Genomic DNA, 19,964 nt, shown 5'->3' with positions numbered 1-19,964 from the left:
AGATATATTGTGAGCCAATAGGAATTCCTGACATATTGAACACAGGATAAAAAGAACACAAGATATCCTTAAGTTTTTTGTCTGAAGCAACTGGAAGGATGGAGTTGCCAGTAACAGAGGTAGAGATTGCTGCAGAGGAGGAACAGGAAGATGAAGAGCCCAGTTTGGGACACGATAAATTTGAGATGCATATTAGACATTCAAGCAAAGATGTTAAGTAGGCAGTTGGATATATGAGAGCAGAGTTTGGGAGAGAAGTCTGGGATGAAAATACAAATTTCAGAGTTGTCAACATAAAGGTGGATGGAATGAGACAACCAAGGAGGAAGCAGACAGGAAGAGACAGGTCAGAGTCAAAGGACTATTGTGAGTGAATGGAAATATAGGCAGTGGTACTCAGAGGTTTATAGAATTAAGATTAGCCTTTGAGGGCCTTCACTGGTGGTCCAGTGGCTAAGACTCTGCACTCCCAATGCAGCAACCCCTGGTCAGGGAACGAGATCCTACATGCCGCAATAAGAGTTCGCATGACACAATAAAAGTTCACATGCCACAACTAAAGATCCCATGCGCCACAACTAAAGATCCCGTGTGCCACAACTAAGACCCTGCATAGCCAAATTAATTAATTAATTAATTAATTTTTAAAATTTGCCTTTGATTGAACTAGTAAAATATGGCTCTTCTGGCAGACCAATTAGAAAAAGGGTAAATGTAGCCCAGTAGGTATTAGCAGGAAGGTCCCCAGTTTGTCCAGCAGAGGGAGGGCTAGATTTCAGCTCCACTCAGCCCCTCAGCAGGGCAATATGCATCAGCCAGTGTGAGACACACTGCTGCTCCCCTACTCCTACTGTCTGCTAAAGGATTCCTAAATTCTCCTACATTTCATCACCATTGGATCTCAGTAATTAAGAGCACAGGCTTTGAAGTTGGACTGCCTGGGTGAGAATCTAGGCTCTGTTCCGTGCTCACTGGTGACTTTAGACAAGCTAGTAAACCTCCCTAAACATCAACTTTATCATCTGTAAAATGAGAATAATAAGAGTACCCTCTTCAAAAGGATCTTGAAGATTAAAATTAAAAATCCATATAAAAGTCATAACTTAGCCCATGCTTCAGACACCTACTAAGGGCTGAACAAATATTAGTTGATATTATTATCTCCTTTCAACAAGAAAGCAGAATCTACTTGTCTACATTTAGGTTAAACATATTGCTTTCATCTATAGAGCTTGTAATTATTATTCAAGAATGCAAGAATGCTTTCACTCTTAGTTCCCATAACTAAAGGGCTTAAAACAAAGCTTCCCTCTGGTGACTCATTTCATTGGATCTCTTGACTTAAAAATCTAAGGCATATTTCCTACATGTGCATTAATTAGAAATGCAACATGCCTAAATACTTTTTTTAAAAAAATTCCTAATGCATAATGGCCTCATAAAGGATCTTGAGCCCTTTGAAAGCAATTCCAGAGTGATACATAAAAGGTATGCACTAAAGTTAGGGCTACAATTGTTAAATGCACTACATGTCCAGATCCCCAAGACTCTGAGTTTTTTATTTCCTTAACTTCTAAGAATTCTGGGTTTCAACACGACAAAAAAAGTTACATTTCATAATAAAAAGTAAATATCTTTAGCATGTTAAATTCAAACTTTCAAAAGCTTCTTGGAAGCATTTGAAGTTCTTTTTAACAACTTTTGGATAATCATCTTACTGATGTTTTTTGAAAAATAATCAAATTGAGCTCCTCCCCCCAAAATTACGAGTTTTATCGATTCTTTATGAGAAGACTCAAATTAAATTAAATTAAAACGTTTGCTTCCTCTGTTCATAGTAACCAAAATAAAACTTGTTTCCCCACACACAACCTGCATGACAGCTGCAAAAAACGACAGAAAACAAACAAAAAATCCAAAAGACTGACTTAACTAATATGAAATAAAACAAAGGAAAGCATCAGATTCTACTTATATTTAGGTCTTATATCCTTCTTGTAGTGAATGGGTGGTCAAGTCTAACGGCCCTCCAAAATAAAGCAAAAGGTTGTAATTCAATTTCTGATTTAAATGAAAAGTAACATTGTATATAAGAATTTTATAAGATGACCTTACTACCCCTCTTCTGATAACACACCTTTTATGTTATTTTATGAAATGCCAGTTCACACTAAAAGCTCACCCTGCCTTTCACAATGGCACACATTTTCAAAATTGCAGGTATGAAGAAAGGACAAAAATGCCCCATGGTTATTCTGTGTAGCAATGCCTTTCAATTCAAGGACATTTTGTACCATATAAAATTATACCAGAACTGAGATCCTATCTCATATAAGCCCAGCATAAATGTTACCTACCTGTTATTAAAAAGCCAAAGAACTAAATTAGTCCAATTGAAGTCTAAGAAGATAATCTAGTGTGTGAAAGCTCAGAGAAGCTTTCACTGAATCACCCAGAACAAGAATAACCTTCAGCTATAAGCATCAAGTTTAACCAACCAGGGCAGAAGTAACATGCCTTTCATATACACCTTGAAAGTGACAGTAGCTTTTGTTGCTGCAAGTCCAATGGGTCTATGGGTCGGTTCCACTCCATAATATTATAAGACAGCTCAAATATATGTGAATTCTCCTAAGGCCTGGTATTTTTGAAAAGCAGAGAACAAAACAGAAAATAGTGAAAGAAGTAGAATTCTTGCCAACCTCAATTTGAAGCAAAAAAATTCCCATTTCTTCTTTGTTCTCTGATTACCTAGAAATAAATAAGAGCCTGCTTATCATAATAGAGAAAATAAAACCAAAGTCTTTGAAAACACTACATTCATTTTTCTACAAATCTATTAATATACTGGGGGAAACCGATAGTATATAACTGTTTTGAGAACTTCAGCTGCTTCTCTGACTCCTGGTTTTCCATTCTTCCATATTCTCTGAAGAGAGGTTTTAAATCTGCCAGAATCTTCAATCTAACCATCCAAGTTCACTATTTTACCACTAGTTTTTAAAATTTTCTCCAGGAACTCTAGCTATATACCTATTAACCCTATTTAACCATTTCTCATCCCACATGCTAAGTATTCTTTCTATAGTAAACAAAAGACTTTCTCCTCTGGCTTCAAAATACCACTTTCTACCCTTCTGCCATTCTTCCCCAGTATCTTTTACTAGCTCCTCCTTATCTACTAACTCCTGTTAACTAGGGGTCTAAACCCCAGGATCCATCCCTTACGTGCTAGTCTCTGCTCCACATTATATTGTACTTTCAGAACAATCTCATCCTAGAGTTTCAGTTCAACTTACAGCCTCTGATTCAACAGTCCAGACCTCTCACCTGAGCTTCAGAGCCCCCAGATCCAATTCCCACTGGGCCATCTCACAGCCACCTCAAAACTGAACTCCATGATCTCTTCCTCAAAACCTGTTACCGCCATCTTCAGTTCTGATCTAGATTAATGACATCACCACACAGTGGGCACCCACTCCCAACCTATAACTTGAATGTCATCCCAGAATATTTTCTTTCACTCTGCCTCTCTCTTCATAACAGATTAGTGGAAAAGTCACACAGTTTCTACTTCCTTAACTCTTCTTATATTGGCCATTTCCTCTCCATTCACATTGGTACCTCCTCAGTTCAACCCTGGTTAGACTTACTTAAACTTTGCAATGATACCATAACCGGTCTCCCTTCTAGTTTTTCACAACCTCCAATTCACCCTCCAAACTATTCCCAGAGTGATGTCTCTAATATAAAATAAGATAATGTTACACCAACCCCCTGCTTAAAACCCTCAATGATTCTTCATCTGGACACAATAAAGTTCAGCCTCCACTGAATGACTCAAGGCAATTTGCCCTATCTCTCCAGCTTCTTCTTTGTCTTTGACACACCTCCTCCCTGTACTCCATTCATGCTAAAGAATTTGAAGTTCTCTAAATTGACGGTACTCTTTCATTCCCCTAGACTTTTATTCACTCTGTTCCCTCTGCCTGGAGTACTCCTCCCCAATAGCCACTCAACAAATACTTCCTCATCTTTTCAATCTCAACTCAAACAACCCTCTTTACATCTTAATAAACACACATACACACACACACACAAACACATACACACTCATGGTAGAAGTAAGCAATGTTTTACTCTGTACACTATACAGAACTCTAAAAGAATCACCATCATCATCCTACCATCTCCTAGGATTTATTATAATATATGGTAGAATAAATGCATGTTTATGTCACTTCCTTCCATCAAAACTAATGGAATACAGAAAAACTCAAAATCAAAATTTCCTCCATCTTCAAGGAAACTTGGCATTACCCCAAATTACGAATAAAGAAATAAAATGAAATCTTGACTAAATTTTTTAAAAAGGAAAGTGAAAGTCTATACACACCTCAACAGGAAATAATTTTCTCTAAAAGTGCCACGACCCTGAAATTCCTGTCCAAGCGTCCTTTGATTAGAGAATTAAGATGTAGGGCATGGATAGGTACAGTAATCAAAGGGGATATCCCTATTTGAAAGACCCAGTTTGAGACTGTAGAATCACAAAAGTGAGAAGTCAGGATTAGCACGATGACATGCCATTTCTGCCTGTGACTAAGCCCACGTAGCCAGGGGAACTGCTAGAGGTCAAGTAGAGCCAAGGAAAGAAGGGATGTTAAATCATCAGCTTACAGTGCTAATAGTCTGTGACTTAAAGGACTTTACCATGAAGCACACTGAGTTTTGGAGCACCAAACAATGAAAGGAAAATGTTCCTAGGAGCAAAAAAATAACAACTTTGGTAAGAAAATAAAAATTGCCAACAACCTCAACTCACTCCCTCCTAAGCCTGATCCTCCCTACACTGTTCTTCAGTAAATGTCTGGTGGTATACAAATATCAGTAATGGGAACACTACATAAAAAGTGCCCAGCTCTTTGTGCAGTGAACTCGTGGATGGTGATGGTGGCTTTGGGATCCGTCTGGCGGCCATTGTGCAACCTTCCAAGAGGAAGGCGACCGCCTGCGCCGTCTTTGCACAGCTGCCGGCGTACAGGTCCCTGATTCTTGAAGGAGGGTCCGCAGCGCCTCGAAGGGGTTTAAGACGTTCACCGGTGTGTTATTTTTGAATAAAGCTTGAGAGCTTTGGAAGCCCAGCAGGGGCAGTGCCCCTTCACAGAGATTCAGGGATAGCCTGGTGGCTGAAGGCCTAAAGTTTGGAATTCTTCTCCTGGAGAAGTGCTGATGGGATAGCTGGGATGCCTAGGTAATGGTTCCTGCCACTTCATCAACAAGCTGTGACAAGAAGTGGAGAGTAGCATGCCTTCTACGTGGGTACTGTGAATTTTGCTGACACAAAGGATGTTCTCTACCTGGGGTTGGACAGGTCCTCGGAACTTCACATCTTTCCTGCATTAACCCGCGTGAGCAGCTGTCAACCTCCTGGGGTGGAGGGAGGGCACTGCGTAGAAATTTGGGGACCAAAATCCATTAGGTGGCCTTTACTTCGTCTTACCCAAAGGATTCCAATAAAATATTTTAAAACAAAAAACAGATTGGTCTCAGTGAAAACAAGATGGTAAGAAAGGTTTAGGGACATGAAAGGTTAACCACCAGTGAATGAGCATCACAGTTGACATCTAGCTGTACCTCTTTGCAGCCACATACAAAAAGTAGATTTGCCACATATTGACACCAATGTTAAGGATTTCTAGATTGACTGATAGTATTCTAATATTTGAGGTTATTATGACACCATTAACACGGACATCCAATTTGCCTGTTGATCAATTGGTGAAAACATAGGTTGTCCAGATATATTTTAAAAGAATATACTGGTGGTTGCCAGGGGCAGGGAATGAGGAAATGAAGTTACTGTTTAATGGGTATAGAGTTTCCATTTTAGAAGATGAAAAGAGTTCACGGGGATGGATGGTGGTGATGGTTGCTCAATGTGATGAATGTGTTTATTACCATTGAACTGTATGCTTAAAAGTGGTAAAGATGGGGAGGGGGATAAATTGGAAGACTGGGATTGGCACATACATGCTACTACATATAAAGAAGGTAACTAATAAGGAGCTATTGTATAGCACAGGGGACTCTACTGAATACTCTGTAATGGCCTATATGGGAAAAGAATTTAACTAAAAAGAGTGGATATATGTATAGCTGATTCACTTTGCTGTATACCTGAAACTAACACGACATTGTAAATAACGATACCCCAATAAAAATTTTTTTTAAATGGTAAAAAAAAAAAAGTGCCCCCCCCAAAAAAAAAGAGGAGAGAGAGAGAGAGAAAGAAGAAAGGAGAGGAATCAAAAAATGTATATGAATAAGGATTAATGAAGGAAACAGAAGAGTTATACTACCTTTACATAAGAAAGCTGTGACTGCAAAAAGGCTTGCATTCTTGCTTATACTTTCTTTTTTTTTAATAGATCTTTATTGGAGTATAATTGCTTCACAATACTGTGTTAGTTTCTGTTGTACAACAAAGTGAATCAGCCATATGCATACATATATCCCCATATCCCCTCCCTCCTATCCTACTTATCCCACCCCTCTAGGTCATCGTCGCACAGCACCGAGCTGATCTCCCTGCTGCTGCTTCCCACTAGCTATCTATTTTACATTTGGTAGTGTATATATGTAGATGCTACTCTTACTTCACCTCATATTCCCCCTCCCCCCGCCATGTCCTCAAGTCCATTCTCTATGTCTGCATCTTTATTCCTGCCCTGCCACTAGGTTCATCAGTACCATTTTTTTTTTTTTAGATTCCATATATATGCATTAGCATACGGTATTTGTTTTTCTCTTTCTGACTTACTTCACTCTGTATGACAGACTTTAGGTCCATCCACCTCACTACAAATAACTCAATTTCGTTTCTTTTTATGGCTGAGTAAAACAACAAGAACAACAACCAGAAAAAAAAAAAAACCCTGAAGGATAAACCAAAAACAAATTAAAATTGTTGTCCTTAGGACGAGGGAAAGAACAGAGCAGAGGAGACAGAGATGAATGCTAGACTTCTCTGAATATACCTAGTTTTAGAGTTTTGACCTTGGAGCCACGTAAATGTTTTACTTAAGTAAAAAGCAATTAACCCATAAATCAATCCTGAAAAATCAGAAGTAAACAAAAAATATAAACCTTAACTATATTTCACATTAGTTTCATAAGCAGAAATAATTTCAAGGAACTTCAAAACACAGTATTTTTTAAATAAGCTTTAAGGATATATTGTACAACACAGGGAATAAAAGCAATATTTTATAACTATAAATGGAGTATAACCTTTAAAAACTGTGAATTACAAAAATTATGAACCACCTGAAACTTATATAATATTGTACAGAACTATACTACAATAAAAAGTAAATTTTAAAAAAGTGCTTTTTTAAGTTAAAAAACAAACAAACAGTATTTTTACTCTAATCCTAGAGGGATATCCTCCAGGACAAAAAGAATGTCAAAGTAATTTTAAACTACACTTAGTATTCTTATTATATATGTGTGATATATATATTCTTATTATATATGTATACATACATGTGTATACACACACATTAGGCTAAAACAAATAAATAATTATATTCATGCTATTAGGAAATAAGATTTCCAGCATAAGAGAAAAAGGAGATACAGATGGCCAACAGGCACATGAAAGATGCTCAACATCACTAATCACCAGAGAAATGCAAATTAAAACTACAGTGAGATATCACCCAACACCTGTCAGAATGGCTACCATCAAAAAGAACATAAATAACAAATGTTGGCGAGGATGTAGAGAAAGGGAACCTTTGTACACTGTTGATGGGAATGTAAACTGGTGCATCCACTGTGGGAAACAGTATGGAGTTTCTGCAAAAAACTAAAAATAAAACTACCATATGATCCAGCAATTCCACTCCTGGGTATATATCCAAAGGAAATGAAAACACTAATCTGAAAGGATACATGTACCCCAAAGTTCATAGCAGAATTATTTACAGTTGCAAGGTATGGAAGCAACCTAGGTGTCCATCAACAGATGAATGGATAAAGAAGATGTGGTATATAAATACAATGGAATACTACTCAGCCATAAAAAGAGAATGAAATTTTGCCATTTGCAACAACATGGATGGACTTAGAGGGTACTATGCCTAGTGAAATAAGTCAGACAGAGAAGGACAAATATTGTATGTTATCATTTACATGTGGAATCAAAAAATTAAAACAAATTAGTGACTATAACAAAAAAGAAAGAGACTCACAGATACAGAGAACAAACTAGTGGTTACCAGTGGGAACAGGGGAAGGGCAAGATAGGGATGGGAAATTAAGAGCTACAAACTACTAGGTATAAAATAAATGGGCTACAAGATATATTGTACAGCACAGGGAATATAGCCAATATTTCATAATAACTACAAATGGAATATAATGTATAAAAAGTCTGAGGGACTTCCCTCGTGGTCCAGTGGCTAACACTCCATGCTCCCAATGCAGGGGGCCTGGGTTTGATCCCTGGTCAGGGAACTAGATCCCACATGCCACAACTAAGAGTTTGCACGCCACAACTAAAGATCCTGCATGTTGCAACTAAAGACCCTGCATGCCACAATGAAGATCCTGTGTGTGGCAACGAAGACTTGGCACAGCCAAATAAATAAATAAATAAATAAATATTTTTTTAAAAAATTTGAATCACTATGTTGTACACCTGAAACTAATATAATATTGTAAGTCAACTATACTTTGATATAAATAAATAAATAAGAAAAAAGATACAAATATAAAATCAAAAATTTTAAATTAAGCCCTATAATCTTATTTTGAATTGGAAATATCAGTATGATCTGATTATATATTTTTCCCTTCCTAAAAAAAAATCTATTTCCTAGTTATGTTCACAAAAATATATATATATATATATATATTGGGCAACAATGGCAACCTGCTGCACAGATTATGTTCCCTAAATACTATTTTCCACTAAAAAGACTTAGGCTCCTCGGTGGAAAGGCTGATTGAAGATCTAGTGCAAGAAATGTACAAAATGAGCCTAGAACATCTTCTTGTGCTAGAAATCAAGGCTCACTTGGGTTTTGTCAAAATGCTTAGTAAACAATTTAAAGGGGTTCTCAATGGCCAAAAATGGGAAAATTTGAGCATCAAAAGAATAAAAAATTACAATATTCTGAAATATATCCCACATATAAAAATTCAAAAAAAAACCTCATTGGTCACCTTCTAAAGTTGCTAGAACACCATCCTCTTTTTCTGAAAATTGATAAACAATGGGAAATAATCAAGTATTTTCCTAATTTTCTGGTATGAACTATACTTTTGACTAATGAAATAATAGGGGAAGAGTTCTTTATAGCATGATCCCAACTGATAAAACTAATAAAGAATTATAGAATGATAAAGTCACCATTTACAGCCCCTTAAAAAATAATAGGCTAGGGCTTCCCTGGTGGTGCAGTGGTTGACAGTCCGCCTGCCAATGCAGGGGACGCGGGTTCGTGCCCCGGTCTGGGAGGATCCCACATGCCACGGAGCGGCTGGGCCCGTGAGCCATGGCCGCTGGGCCTGAGCATCTGGAGCCTGTGCCCCGCAACGGAAGAGGCCACAGCAGTGAGAAGCCCGCGTACCGCAAAAAAATAATAATAATAATAATAATAATAGACTATACAATAATTACCAATATGAAGGCTAAAATCATTAAGTGACTGATTAGTAGGGAACTATGAGAATCAGGCTTACAGAGCATGAATGCAGTGATCAATTTTAACATTACCAAAAGTGAGATAACCCAGACTCATGTATTAGACATAATATTAAATGGACAATTGATTTTCAATAAAGGTGTCAAGGTAACTCAATGGGAAAAAAGGTAGTCTTTTCAACAAATGGTGCTGAAATCATTGAATAGCCACTCATAAAACAGGAACCTTGACCCTTTCCTCACACCATATACAAATATTTACTTGAAATGGATCATAGAGCTAAAGATAAGACCTAAGCCTATTAAATTTCTCAGTGAAAACATAGGAGAAAAGTTTTGTAACCTTGGGTTAGGCAAAGGCTTCTCAGATACATCCAAAGCATGATCCATAAAAGAAAAAAAAAATCAATAAACTGCTTCAACAAAATTTAACATTTCTGCTCTTTGAAAGACAATGTTAAGAAAATGAAATGGCAGGGACTTCCCTGGTGGTCCAGTGGTTAAGAATCAACCTTCCAATGCAGGGGATGTGGGTTCGATCCCTGGTTGGGGAACTAAGATCCCACATGCCGCGGGTCAACTGAGCCCATGCGCCACAACTACAGAGGAGCCCGTGCGCTGCAAGGAAGAGCCCGCACTCCGCAACAAAAGATCCCACATGCCACAAAGAAGATCCCTCAACTAAGACCCCATGCAGCCAAATAAATATTTTTTTAAAAAAAAGAAAAGAAAATGAAATGGCAAACACAGCTGAAGGATGGGATGAAGCATTTTTAAAACCCATATATGAAAAAGGACTTATATCCAGAAAATATGAATAATATTTAAAAATCAAAATCTTTTTTTAAAAATTCAGTTTTTTAAATGGGCAAAATATTTGAAAAGACACTTCACCAAGAAGATGACATATAAGCGCATGAAAAATGCACATCATAAGTCAGTAGAGAAACGCAAATTAAGGTCACAATATATACTGCTACACACCTACTGTAATGGCTAAAATTAAAAAGACTGCCAATACTAGAGCTAGCAAAGATGAGAAGCAACTGGATATCTCACACATTTGCTAGTGAAAATGAAAACTGGTACAGCCACTTTACAAAACAGCTTGGAAATTTCTTATCAAGTTAAACATGCACCCACCCTATGACCTAGCAATTCCACTCCTTAGACATTTACCCAAGAGAAATGAAAGTATATGTCCACCTAGAGACCTATATGCAAATGTTTATGGGGGCCTTATTCACAAGAGTCAGAAACTGAAAACAACTCAAATTTCCATCAACAGGTAAATAAACAATTTATGATACCATCATACTGTCACATGTTATGCAAGAAAAAAATGAGCAATAGATACAGGCATCAACATGAATATCTCACAAAAGCATTATGCTAACTGATAGAGTCAGACAAAATTACACACTGCATGATGCCACTTATATGACATTCTTGAAAGGGCAAAAATATAGGGACAGGAAACAGATCAGTAGTTGTCAGTGACTGAGGGTTAAGGGAGAAGATAACTGCAGATGGCACAAGGAAACTTTGGATTGACTCAAATAAAAATGTTCTATTTGTTTATGGTGGTGATTATATGATTGTATATAACTGTCAGAACTCATCAAACTGTAAACTTATAAAGAGTGAATTTAATGCATATAAATTTTTCCTTAATAAATCTGACTTTTAAAAACTCTTTTGTTTATCTCTTACCCCAGTGACACAAAAAATATTTCTCGATTACTTCATTTACTATATAATTACAGATTTCTACTCATATCCATTGGCTCTATAAGCTTTTTGAATGGATCTCTCACTAGGATCTCTGAACTAATGCTTTCGAAAGCTAATTTGTTTTTCTTAAGCATCCTTGACCACTCTGATACATCAGTTTATTTGGTGCCTACATCCTACTTAGCTTCTTAAGAATATTTGCTTCCCAGGTTTCAGATATGTGTGTCCAGGTTATCCACAATCTCATCCCATGCAGCTGATGTGTTATCTATCCGATTGATAATTTTTTCTGGCAAGAACTCTAAGTCAACCTGCATATGTGTTTACAAAACTACAAAAATAAAAGCTTTGAGTATTTTCTTTGTTTTTGTAGTGCTTTTTTAAAAAGATAATCATTTCTTATTGATTTTATTGTTAACAACGGAATATTTTAAAAAAACGGAGCCAAATGATTGGCCCTGACTCATCATGCTAATTTAATACCTGAAAATATCACTGAAGATCCTTAGCAAAACTTTAACTGCTACATTTTTGTCCCTTTTCAATACTGTTGGGTGAAAGCAGTGAGTTTCTAACTTTGTTCACTTATACAAGCCAGGTTTAGCAGGGTGTGCAACACTGAGTCCAGCATCTTCAACACTGTAGTTGGTTTTTGAGTATTTGAAGATCAAAGTACATTAAGAAGTCCTGCCTCTGAATTCCTTCCTCCTACCCAACAACTTTTTTCTAAGTTAGATTGATCCAGTTAATTGTGATGGAACAGAAGTTGAAATTCAAGTTAAATTTATAACCAAATTGAGTGAAAGGAAGGAAAGTAGCTAATAACCTATTCAGAAAAATTTAAAAATACCAGGACTAGATTCATAGATTCATACAGAATTGCCAGATATATTTTAAACATGGGCTTGATCATGTCTGTTCTAATATGTAGATATATGACCTTATTTAAATAACTTCTTGTTTCCAAAAAACTACACCTCTTTAATCATTCTTCTGAATTAAGTAACAGACCAAATTTTATTCTGCTCCTAACTTAAAGCCACACTTATGCCTATATAAATCAGCATGTGGGTTAAAAGGGAAGCAGTTCTCCACTTTTTTTTCCACCAAAACACGAGTGACATTTAAAGTATATTTAATATTCACTGTCCAACATACTTCTCCCACTCTGGACTGCCACCGTTGGTAAGGGAGATAGCTAGTTTGCATGAAATTCCCCCATAAGATTTCTATATATAACCCTATATTTTCTCTCCCATCAATCCATCATACACCAGTGTCATAAAACCATAGTCAAGAACTGCTGCAGCTCAGCCTTATTCCCGGCTCTGTTTTATATCTCATACGTATTTTTCTTTCTACTTTCACTCCACTTTTATCCTTTCCTGAATTTCACATAGCCTTGTAAGTCACCTTAAATCTTTCTAGAACAAGGTAAGGAATAAATAAATAATCATTCCATGTATCTACAAAAGCAATCTCTTCTCATTTACCCTAGATAAAGCCTTAAAACTTTAACTACTTGCAGCCTCTTAACTATTCTCTACCATATTAAACATACAAGTATCAAAATCACAAGTTCCTATGTTTTGGTTTTATTAATTCTCTTTTTAAAAATATTAAGGCTGCATACAGAAAATACAGGAAAAGTATCCACGCACAATTTAAGTTTAGAGGCCCATAATAGAAATTAAATTGTTTGCACAAAGAACCTGCTTGCTGCATAACTTTTGTGTCTAAAGAATGTAAAGTTTCCAGTGTCTTGTATACAGTTACTCAAATAGTAATAGCTCAGCTACAGAGAAGGAATTTTTAAGTGCTTTGATATAAAACTACTATAGCTTGGGCATTGGCACACAAGAATTCGTTTCAGCGCTATTTTTAAAGCCACTAATAAATACTTCAAATACCAGAACTGAGCCTCTGCTCAACTGAGTCTGCCTCAATTGACGTGAAAGAAAAAGTATGTAAGAGAATCACATTTTTATTTAAAACTGAAATGCCTGCTAATCTACTTGGAAAAGTATATATAAAATTGGAACTTTCATAAAGTAGTTTAGAGTTTAGTGTTGTTAAAAGGAAAATTAGTTATAAAAGTAATAAATGCACAACATAGTAGTTTCAATTCATCTCATTTTATAGAAATAATGTCCTTTAATTTCCCCCAAAGTTATCTATCCAAGTAACGCATAATCTATAATTAGGATTTGCCTTATAGCAAAGTTTAATTTTAAAAAGTTTGACACTTCACTCACCTACTGCAGGACAGAGTATTGCCCATATACAGATACTAAACCAACTGTCTAAGCAAGTTCTGGTGTTTAGAAATTCAGTGCCACTATTATGGCTCACAATTTGGCTTATGATGCATTTGTAAGCAAACAGCCTGACAAGCACCCTAGTGTATTTCAGGATGACTGACAGGACACAGTGGCTCAAACAGGAAAGGGGGATGGGTGCTCTTAAAGCAACATACCAGTGAAAGGCAACATTAAACAGTAGAATCAGACTGAAATTATATTTTTCAAGTTTGCAATGAAATAATAACATATTGTCCAATTCAAGCTTTTAAACATAACTTTCATGTCATTACGTGCCCCAAACACTGTAATTTCCAAACAGACTTTAAGAATTTAAAATATAGAAAGAAAAAATTTAAAACAAACATGCTAAATGATACTTCCCTGTACCTATCAAACTTCTAAATTACTTAAGACTATTCCAATTATTTTTAACAGAAATTAGGTCAGGGTACCCAGAGAAAAGCAGTTCTTATCTCACCTCTAGATATTTGCCAATCACCCTTACAACAGTAATTTAACTAATAAAAGTAATTTAAATAGCCTGGATTATTCAAATCTCTTATTGAAGATGGGGGCAGGAGATCTATATATTTTGCCCCTGCTGTGTTTCTTCCCTGTGACCTACTTCCATTGTTAAAAAATAGATCATTGGGCTAAGAAATTTCAATTATGAGTATTTCCATATTAGTTTCACTTGGAAAATATTTATTCAAGTGATACATTGGCTTCATTCTTCACATTTATAATTTTTCCTATATTATGTTACAATACTCTGCATTGTTCAATCCTTTTATACAACAATCAGCCCTATTTTTAAAACAAAAACAGCCATTCATTTTTTTCATAATATTTATTTATAATGCTTTTTATTTCTGTAAGATTGGTAGTTATATCCCATTTCTGATTCTAGTAATTCGATTCTTCTTCCTCTTCTCCCTCCTCCCCCTCCTCCCTTTCCCCCCTCCTCTCCCCCTCCCCCTTCCCCTTCTCCTCCCCTTCTTCTTCCTCTTCTTCTTCCTCTTCTTCTCCCTCTTTTTCTTCTTCTTCTTCTCAATCTAGCTTGCTTGGATTTCATTGGTTTGCTCTATTGCTTTTCTATTCTCTATTTCATTTATTTCCACTTCAGCCTTTACTTCCCTACTTCTTGCTTTGGATTTATTTTGCTCTCCTTTTTCTAGTTTCTTAGGGTGAAAAGTTATTGATTTGAAAGCAAAACTATGGAGATAAGGATCAGTGGTTGCCAGAGATTAGGGGAGAGGGAGGGATGAATAGGTGGAGCACAGAGGATTTTTAGGGCAGTGAAACTCTCCTATGTGAATGGTGAATACATGACAATTACATACTTGTCAAAACTCGTATAATGTACAACACTGAGAGCAAACTCTAATGTAAACTATGGACTTTAGGGGATAAAGATGTATCAGTGTAGGTTCATCTGTTATAACAAATGGACCACTCTGGTGTGGGTTGTTGATAGTGGGGGAGGCTGTGTGTATGTGGGAACAGGGGCTATATGGGAAATCTCTGTATCTTCTGCTCATTTTGCTGTGAAATGAAAACTCCTCTAAAAAATAAGACTGTTAGGGCTTCCCTGGTGGCGCAGTGGTTGAGAGTCTGCCTGCCGATGCAGGGGACACAGGTTCATGCCCCGGTCCGGGAAGATCCCACATGCCGTGGACCGGCTGAGCCCGTGAGCCATGGCCGTTCGTCTGGAGTCTGTGCTCCGCAGTAGGAGGGGCCGCAACAGTGAGAGGCCCACGTACTGCAAAAAATAATAATAATAAGACTATTTTAAAAAATCAAAAGTAATTTTAAAAAAAAAAAATAAGCAAAAAACCTCACAACCTGAGGGCCAATATCTCTACCCTAGGTCTGCAGTCTTGCCCTGCAAGATCCCTCTGTGATGACCCAGAATGTGATGGGTAACAGGACATTCAAACCTGCTACTGCCACTATCTCTAATACTTTCCCCCAGTGAATGCTAATCCAGTTATTGTTATTATATAATGTATGCTACCAGATTATTCACATAATTTCTCCCATGCTTGATTAATTGCTTAGAAATGTTCTTTTTACTTTCTAAATTGAGGGAGAGGTTGGAGTTTTTTCTAATTAAATTGCCTTATGATCAAAGAATGCTGTTTGTATGTTATTGAGTTTGTTAAGATTTGCTTCATGGTCTAATATGTAGTCCTTATGCACTTGAAAAGAATGTGTATTCTCTACCAGTTGAATGCAGAAATCTATATACTTTCATTAAATCAAGCCTATTAACTGTACAGTTAAAATCTCTACCCATACGAAATTTTTATTCATTTGACCTATGGATAAAATCATCTATTATGACTAGGTATTTGTTAAGTTTCCCCAAGAGTTTTGTTAATTTTTACTTCATATATTTGGGGAATATGTTAAATGTATACAAATTCAGAATTATTGTATCTTTCGGTTAATTGTTCCCTTTATCCTTGTCTAACATACTTTTACTTCCAACAAAATGTTTTGCCTTAAAGTTTAACTGGATAGATATTAATATAACTAGGCCAGCTTCCCTCCTATTCAAAAAAAGGTTGATTTGAGATCTTATTCTTTAAATATAGGCTTTTGCAGCTATAGATTTCTTCATAAGCACTGATTTAGCCTCATCCTGTAAGTTTTGGTATATTGTGTTTTTGTTTTCACTCATCTTTGCATATTTCCTAATTCTCCTTCTGATTTCTTCTTTATCTATTGGTTATTTAGGAGTGTGCTTTTTATTTTATTTTATTCACGGGCCAAGCCACTCCGCGGCATGCAGGATCCCTCTGGACCGGGGCACGAACCCGCGTCCCCTGAATCGGCAGGCGGACTCTCAACCACTGCGCCACCAGGGAAGTCCAGGAGTGTGCTTTTTAATATCCATATATTTGTGAATTTCCTGAATTTTCTTCTACTATTGATTTCTATTTTCATTCCATTGTGTTTGGAGAACATGCTTTATATGACTTTAACCCTGTTAAATTGATTATTTTATGGCTTCAAATGTCTTTTATTCAAAACATTTCCAATGTCCATTATTACGTTTTAAACTTTTCATTACAGAGGTCTTATTTTTCTTAGTTAATTCCTAGATACTTTATATTTTTCATTGAGAGGTACTTATTTTATTATGTGTTTCTTTATTATTGGTTTTGAGAAGTGCCATTAATTTTGTTCATTAATCATATAGCTGGAAAATTAGCTTAGCTGTCAAGTTTGTTGGAAATGTAAGTTTATAAACCTGCTGCCATTAAAAGTGGATGACCCCTAAAGGCTACTGACCTTTTAAAAAGTCAAAGATAGTTTTGGGAAGAGGGAATTTTGGAGTCTCATTGGCCATTGAAGGGACTAGGAAGGCCTCTCCAGGGAGAGTTGTGGGGCTGATTGTGCAGTACTGAGCTATACTTGCAGGAAACTCCTCGTTTTTACATTTCCATGGAAATCAAAGCAACACTGAGCCAGATATTTGGGTTAAAAGCAGACAAAGGCAAGAGCATGTACAAGATGCATGAAGATCCTTTTTCTATACTGTCTGATATTTATTAGTACTTTGATCAGAGATATCCAAAGTGTGCCATACTGGAGGGGTTCTGGAATTCCAGGCTGTCTCTCAGACTGTAGGCTGCAAAGCTCCAGTTTGTCACACTGAGGCAGGTTTGCCCAGGAGACAAACCTACAGATGGATCAGCAAAGGTGCTAAGAGAGGAACTCTACTCTAACTGGGCCTTGTCGGTGAGAGATACTAACACAGAGAGTGGAAAGAAGATCTGGCTATCTCATCCTCATCAGGAAAACTGTACAGTTCCATGATTTGTGCTATGTCATAGGCATCAGAGTACAAAGCAGGAACTGAGGCCACTAGCCTCTCCAATTGAGGATCTTGCATTTGGACATCACTTGTAGCAATCTCAGTGATGATAGAGCCCCCTGCCCAATGGAAAGGGTCTAAGGGCTGAGATGAGTGGGAGCTATAGGAATCTGAAACTGCAGGGAGAAAAGAATGAGGACTGGTTGATGCTGTGGGCACATTCTTGGCTGGAAGGACCGATTGCTGCTCTTGTTGCTGTTGCTGCTTCCTCTTTTTGAACCGCCAATTCCTGAACCAAATCTTTACTGTTGACTCCGGTAGGCCGAGTTTTAAAGCAAGTTCTCTCTGGAGATTTTTATCTGGAAACATGTTACAGCTAAACAGAACCTTCAACTCTTCATGCTTTGTGTGTGTGAATGAGGTGCGTTCGTGAGGCTTCTTCCATTTTGTGGGACCAGCTGGTACCTGTGAATCAACCTCGAAGTTCATGATGGAATCATCCATGTAGACAAAAGGGTCTGGTTGGGGATTCTCTTGGACTATTTTGTTCATCAGGGGTGCTGATATATGGCAAGGAAGGCCTGTCATGAATTCCCTTGGAATGCCCATTTTCAAGCCCTCTTGATGTGTCTCTCTGGAAATGCAGTTCCTTTCCAGCCATTCATTTTTAAACGCAATCCCACATTTAGCCAGTAGAGGGTATCATCTGATTCTGAAAGGCCACGTATTGAGTGAGTCCAATGACATTTCTTTCTATACTTGAACTAGGAACTGGGGCACACCATCTCAACTTTCCCTATTAAATGTGGTTAGAAATATCCCATTTTATTTGCCCATATAAATTTGACTTATAGAGCCCATATTAGTGTTTAATATTTCTCATCTGTGACAAAGTCTACCATTATTTCTTCCTCTATCAACTCAATCACATGCATCAGAATTGGGTTCAATCATCACAATGACTGCACAACCCTAGATCTTCTGGGACAAAAAAGCAAACAACAAAAACTCTACATAAATATTCTAATCCCCATTAGAAAATCCAAAAACAAATTCCAAAAAATAAAAATAAAACTGCCCTATTAAACAAAATAATTTCTCTTCAAAGTTTACATATGACATTTGTAAACTGTTTAATATTTTCTAATTGCCCTGTTTAATATTTGCTGTCGATTATATATTAGGAGCTATAAGGTAATATTAGGAGATATGTTTCCTGTTATCCCTGCATTATTTCTCATGAGCGTGAAATGTTATGACTAACAAAGTCCTCATACAAGCTGCACATTCTTTATTTTACAACTTAACACCCACTTCAATTTGGAAAAGCATGAACATTGATTTGCCTGATTTACTCTAAAAATAAAGATCTTACTATCTAATTAGCTAACATCATTAACTACCACAAATTTATCTTGACCAAAGATAAAAATTTTCCACACTTCTCTAAAGCTATTATCACAAACATCAAGTCTACTGTAAACGATGGCAAAAATAAAACAGATCTAAAGGCTCAGAGTGATCTCTCTTCTCATGTTCCCAGGCTTGCCACTAATGACATATCCTTTATACGAAAGTATTAAATTTTCCAAAGAGAAAAGAAATAATCATTCTCTTCCTCAGTTGTGATTCACAATAGGAAATTATAGCTTCTTTAAAAGAGAATTCTATTCCTTATAATGAAGCAAGTTTGGGGTTCTTCACTCTATAAAATTATTTTTAATACCTGAATATGGCAGTTTCTTTCCTCATGTAGTAACTAATGGTAGCCATGTAAAAATTAAATTTTACATTTGGAAATAAAGTATAACATCTCAACTGTTATTGATTCTTTCATAAAATTTTTTAACTTCAATTTTCTAAACTGATGTATTCTCTATAATATAAAAGCGATACTTAAAATTATTTCTCAAATTAACTTATAAGATAAGCATCCAGGAGGAAACTGAAAAGTCTGTTTTACAAGTAATTTGCTTATCCTTCTTACCTATCACCCACACATTTTAGAATATACAGATAACTAATTTTTTTTTCGGTTTTCAGTTAACCACTTAATTCCACTTTACTTTCCAACTCTGAGTTTGGTTCCCTGACACAGGCACTCCTGAACTGCGTCTCATTTAATGATTTTTTGTTTTTCCAGGTGCCTTAAGAACCTATATCTAAAGGCCTTATTAGACTCCATTCTATTTGTGGCTTAAAAAAACAATGAGGAGCTAGAAATTCAGAATCCTGGAGCTCAGGAGAAAAATCAAGATATGGTAACTACGTGTTACGCCTTAAATCATGAGACTAGAAGAGCTCTCCTAAGGCTGAGTAGAGGGAGATAAGGCGCCAAAGATAGTACTTTGCAAAACAAGTACCCACTAGGGGTAGGGAAAGAAGG

The 19,964-nt window shown here is 36.6% G+C and overlaps 1 pseudogene; it reads right to left on the bottom strand.

Moving 5' to 3' along the window:
* Positions 1–17,324: 17,324 nt before the first annotated feature.
* Positions 17,325–18,082, bottom strand: LOC132488809 (arginine-fifty homeobox-like; annotated as a pseudogene).
* Between the last annotated feature and the right edge of the window lie 1,882 nt (positions 18,083–19,964).

Source organism: Mesoplodon densirostris, chromosome 1 (genome assembly GCF_025265405.1).
Source record: "Mesoplodon densirostris isolate mMesDen1 chromosome 1, mMesDen1 primary haplotype, whole genome shotgun sequence".
NCBI classification, from domain to species: domain Eukaryota; kingdom Metazoa; phylum Chordata; class Mammalia; order Artiodactyla; family Ziphiidae; genus Mesoplodon; species Mesoplodon densirostris.
Note: the sequence above shows the minus strand (reverse complement) of the source record. Positions and strands in the feature narration are given on the sequence as shown.